Genomic DNA, 6,000 nt, shown 5'->3' with positions numbered 1-6,000 from the left:
GCTTTCCAGTTCCAGTTCAGGCGAGTCCAGAGCCCACGGCCCTTATTGATCACTTTCCTGTTCCTGATCAATCTCCTATTCGAAGCTACTTTCTTGTTCCTGATCACTCTCCTACTCAAAGTGGCTTTCTTGTTCAGATCACCTTCCTATTTAGATGCTGGTAAGATAGCTTACCACGACCCTAATTCTTCTAGGGTTTGCATCAGAGTCACACTAGGACTCCTACTCCCACCAGGATTGGGAGACCGGACAGTCACTATATAAACAGAGGCCAGCCCTCTCACAAGGCACATTACATTACACCTTCATACCCGAAGCTCCTACTTGAGAGCTTCACATCACTGCCATAGTCACAGTCTCCGACTAGACTTTCGGTAACCTCTTTACTCCCTAGCCCTCACTATACTAGCCTCTTTTAGCCTTGCTGACTTGAGCGTCGGAATGCCTACGGCAAACACCACCCCGGCGTTTTCCGTTCGCTTCACGCTTGTTTCTCTACATGTGCAGGTGCAGCAGATTGCTAGTGGCCTCAACCTCATGGGATCAGACCCCCCTTCCATACAGGTAGATTTTTACGTCTACAGTAAAGAAGTTGTTTAATGTATGTTTGTGTGTTGTGTTTGATTTGGATTTTATTGTTTTTATTGCACTGTAGTGGGTTAATGTTTTGATGTGTTTGATTTGAATTTGAAGAATGCAAGCTATGCACTGCAATTTTGCACACTGCAGCTTGCACACTTCTAACAAATTTTAAATTTAGTTTACAATAAAAATTTTTTACTTATAATGTTATTTTTGCTTGAAATTTTTCGTAGATGCTGATGCAGATGATGACGACAATGACATTGATGATATAAGTAATTTTGCCTTTGTATGATTGCATCTAATGCCCAAATTCAACTTTGACTTGACATGGAAATGTAATAGGATTTTGGAATGAATGTGTGGTTTGCTTTATATTTTATAGCTTATTTAGTTGTTTATTTCAGATTTGGATAAACTAGTTACAAAAATTTATTGAGTATCAATATTTTCTAATCTGGAATTTTAATTTTTCTGCTGATGTCATGGTCAGACCCGGTGGTTGAATCGACCAACCCGGGACCTGGCCCTCTGACCGAGTCGCCCCACGGGTCGGGTTTTAAAACCTTGCATGAAACTTTTTACCCTTTTTTTCATCACTGGGGTGGTTTGGCAAATATAACTCTTGATTGTATTATTCAAGAGTTTGATTTATCTTGACTATTAATAGATATGACCATGAAAAGCTTATCTGATTATTAACTTGAAGGCTCGGGGATTAGTTCACTGTGATGCCCTTGAATCATAGTGGCAGTGTAGATTTTCTCCTTAAAAAGATAACCAACTTTCAAAAAAAAGTAATTTAAGGTTGCAACTTTTATATTAATTACTTAAATGGTTGAATGAAGGTGAATATACATTTTCCCACCTTTGGTTTTAGAAACTAACATTTTTCCACCTTCGTTAGTGAATCTATTATCTAACAGGGGTATCGGGTGCATTTGGTTTATTATTTTGGATAGAATTTTGGGAATAATATTGGGTAGTTGAATAGGGGAGTATTACGAGGTAAAATTTAAAAATTTATAAAAAAAAACCCCTAGGTTTGCTAATTTATTAAACACCCCAACATATAAAATGACAAAAACACCCCCACCACCCACAGTGCTAGATTCCGGCCACCACAATTGGAAAATTGCGTTACGACACAAACCGGCCAGATCTGTGTCGTAACACATCGATATGACCTTTTTCAGCCAAATCCACCATGGATCTAGCCGGAAAAGGCCAAATCTACGGCTAGATGTGGTCGTCAACGGCTAGAAAAGGCCAAAGAAGTCCATCTTTGGCCATCAATGACGGCCAAAGATATGGCTGTCGTTTTCAGTCAATGACGGCCATTTCTTTGGCCATCGCTGATAGCCAGATTTGGATCTGACTGGAAAAGGTCAGATTGGTGAACTATCGGCCAGTTCTGGTCGTGGTGTAGGCTGTTGTATAGATTTCGACTACCACCGACGGTGGTTGCCGGTATTTGGCAAGTGTGGGTTGATGGGGGTTGTTTTTGTTAATTTTTAAACTTTTTTTGGGGGTATTTAATGAAATTAATAAACTTAAGGGGTTTAAAAATAATTAAAAAAATTATGGAATAATGTGCCAAATAATATTTGGAGAATAGGATTGGGAATATGGGTAGAAATAAAGAGCGAAACGCACCCGATATCTTTTACTATTTGAATAGTTTAATGTAATGTCAGCATAGACAATTACCACTATACCCACATTGTAATAATGAATTGATGAATATATCCTCAACTTTATCTGTGAACATAAATTACTAATTTGTCCTTTTAGTTATAAATTAAAAAATTATTTTAAAACAGTGAAGTTACTGTTGCACTTTCATTGTGTAGTGGTAAGCAAAGTTTGAAATTTTCAAACCAATAGAAAACCATCCCTTGAGCACACAAACAAAACAGCTTGTTGAACCTAAAACAAGCCTAAACTTCACCATTTTTCACCCTCTTCATCATCATTCATCACTTGGATCTCTCCTGTCTATATCTATATTAAGAACACACTGAAGCCATTTACACTCTTAAAGAGCCATACACAACATTTTTCATCATCCCTTAAACCATGATTATGAATAATCCATGGCAAACCTAAATGGAGATCTAATACAATTTCAAAACAGATATTGCAAGTGCTACAAAAAAGCATATATTGGGATTTCTAACTAAGAGAGAAACTTCTCATCAAGAAAAAAGTGTACTTCCTCATTCTCCTCAACTGCACACTTTTTCATGTCCTCAATTAACATTATGTAACTAAATTCATCAAGGTCTACATTCCTAATCTGATAATCAATTTCAAATTAAATAGTAAGGGTTTCATCCAACAAAGTAAAAATATAACATAAATTAGATATCTTCCTCCACAACCCTAAACAATAACATGCAACTATTTATTAACAACCAACTAACAGATTAACACATTTACATAATACAGTTTCAATACAATATAATAACATATATAATGGAGATATGCAAATATACATTTTTTAACCACATCAACTATGCAGCACACAACCTGGAAAACCTTACACATGTATCATCCACCTATACAGATAGCAACCAAATCATACAATAATAGTTGGCAATCGATTCAATCCAGCAAATGTAAAACCTAAGTTACCAAAACAAACTAACCCTTGTCACACCACTAAAAGTCCATCATTATTCCCCCCGTCACCCCCCCCCCCCCCCCCTCCCTTTTTCCATAGCAACCAAATCATACAATAATAGTTGGCAATCGATTCAATCCAGCAAATGAAAACCTAAGTTACCAAAACAAAACTAACCCTTGTCCCCCCCCTAAAAGTCCATCCTTATTCCCCCCGTCCCCCCCCCCCCCCCTCCCTTTTTTCCATTTTAATAACAATTGTTGTCTTGAAAAGTTGTAGGACATATAAAAGTTACCTTTAAGTTGCTTGAGAACTTTATAATCACCCTTTGTAGTCATTCTCATCACTGTGTATCTTGTCGTTGTCTTCAACCTTGGGTCACTGTAGGCTAACTCTGGCCTCTTCCCGCCAAAGTTTTGTGTAGCTAAGGTTTACAGAAGAATAATGGAAGAAAATTACTGACTTTCCATTTTTTTATTTCGTGTTGTCTAGGTCAATAATGATGGACACATGTTGCTCATTGTTATGCCTCAAAAGTCACGCCTATGTCAACACAATTAATGTCTCTTTGTACTAGCTGTCAGGTCCATATCTCCTCAAAGATATTCACACCAACTTTATCTCATTTCAAAGAAATGAATGGACGAGAGCCTTCCATGTGTCAAGGCAACTTGCAAAACACTCATTACATTGAGTGCAAAGGTGTATAAATGGGCACTCCTCTTCCCGAAGAAGGAGGTTGGGTTGAGATTTGAGCTTCATTTCATTCTCTCTCTGTAAATACTATATTTCTTCATCTTTGTATGCCTTACGACAAAATTATAGAAATAGTCAGAGATCAATAAAATAACAGTGGATGTAGGAGTCGCTTGTTGAGCATCCGAACCACTATAAAAACCCCATCTTGCCAATCTTTTATTTATGTTTTCTGCAACATATATAATCTCAGCTCCATATTCAAATCTTATGGATCCATCACGTGTAATTCCTAAGTCCGCTTAGCGCTTCTCACGTGCGAGTCGTTGGTGTCTAAAATCAAGCGTCCACAGTTTGGTGGCCCATGCAGGTCCGATTCTCAAACTTGCGTCTAGAGTTCTCCGATCATGTGGATAGATCGTAGATCGCACGCGTCCGAGTTCTCCGATCACATGGCCAGGTCGTAGATCGCACGCATCAGCTTTCCAATCGTGTGGCCAGATCGCTGATTGCACACATTAGAGGTTTGATCGCGTGGCTAGATCGCACGCATCAGAGTTCTCCGATCGCATGGCCAGATCGCAGATCGCACATGTCAGAATTCTCCAATTGCGTGGTCAGATCGCTGATCACTCGAGCCTAGGTCGTGCTCGTTCAGGTCGAGCCCAGGTCGTGCTCGTTCAAGTCAAGCTCAGGTCGTGCTCGTTCAGGTCGAGCCTGGGTCGTGCTTGTTATGTGCTCAGGTCGTGCTCGTTCAGGTCAAGCCTAGGTCATACTCGTTATGTGCTCAGGTCGAGAATAGGTCGCGCTCGTTCAGGTCGAGCCTAAGTCATGCTCATTTTGACCTCTCAGGCTGAGGTCGTTTTGCTCATTGAGCTCATTTTGACCTCTCAAGTGAGGTCGTTTTGACCTCTCAGATCGAGCTCCTAACAGATTTCAGATCAAGCTCCTAACAGATTTTAGGTCGAGCTCCTAACAGATTTCAGATCAAGCTTCTAACAGATTTCAGGTCGAGCTCCTAACGGATTTCAGATCGAGCTCCTAACAGATTTCAGGTTGAGCTCCTAACATATTTTAGTTTGAGCTCTTCAGTTCGAGACTGCAGCCAGTCAGATCAAAGACTTTAGTTTTTGAAGTGCGACTACGACTTCAAAAACTGGGGGGGAGGGGGGAGGGGGGGGGGGGGCTTCTGTTATGCCTCAAAAGTCACGCCTATGTCAACACAATTAATGTCTCTTTATACTAGCTGTCAGGCCCATATCTCCTCAAAGATATTCACACCAACTTTATCTCATTTCAAAGAAATGAATGGACGAGAGCCTTCCATGTGTCAAGGCAACTTGCAAAACACTCATTACATTGAGTGCAAAGGTGTATAAATGGGCACTCCTCTTCCTAAAGAAAGAGGCTGAGTTGAGATTTGAGCTTCATTTCATTCTCTCTCTGTAAATACTATATTTCTTCATCTTTGTATGCGTTACGAGCAAAATCATAGAAATAGTCAGAGATCAATAAAATAACAGTGGATGTAGGAGTTGCTTGTTGAGCATCCGAACCACTATAAAAACCCCTTCTTGCCAATATTTTATTTATGTTTTCTGCAACATATATAATCTTAGCTCCATATTCAAATCTCATGGATCCATCATGTGTGATTCCTAAGTCTGCTTAGCGCTTCTCACGTGCGAGTCGTTGGCGTCCAAAATCAAGCGTCAACACTCATTAAGTGTTTGCATAATTATATTATCATCTTTTGGAAATAGAAATCTCTATATTTTCATAATTTATTTGACATGCATGTATACATTTTATGGATATAAATATAAAGAACAATCCAATAGAAACATGATTTAATGCAAATTATACTATTCCACTCACAAATTTTTCTTCCTTCCTAGCTCAAGTGCTCGGTCCTTGCCTCGTCTTCTCCTATTTGTTCCAAAAAGAATTAGGATGGGAAATTGACATGCAATGGTTTAGAATACAATGCATGCATGAAACACTTACCTTCCTTTTTTCTTTTTTTCTCTACTTCCTTCCATCTCCTTCTTCTTTCTCTCGACACTCTCCTCTCTCTTTATTTCATTTTGCTAACT

Source organism: Pistacia vera, unplaced genomic scaffold (genome assembly GCF_008641045.1).
Source record: "Pistacia vera cultivar Batoury unplaced genomic scaffold, PisVer_v2 Contig374, whole genome shotgun sequence".
NCBI classification, from domain to species: domain Eukaryota; kingdom Viridiplantae; phylum Streptophyta; class Magnoliopsida; order Sapindales; family Anacardiaceae; genus Pistacia; species Pistacia vera.
The sequence above is the reverse complement of the archived record's forward strand: the minus strand, read 5'-3'. Positions refer to the sequence as shown.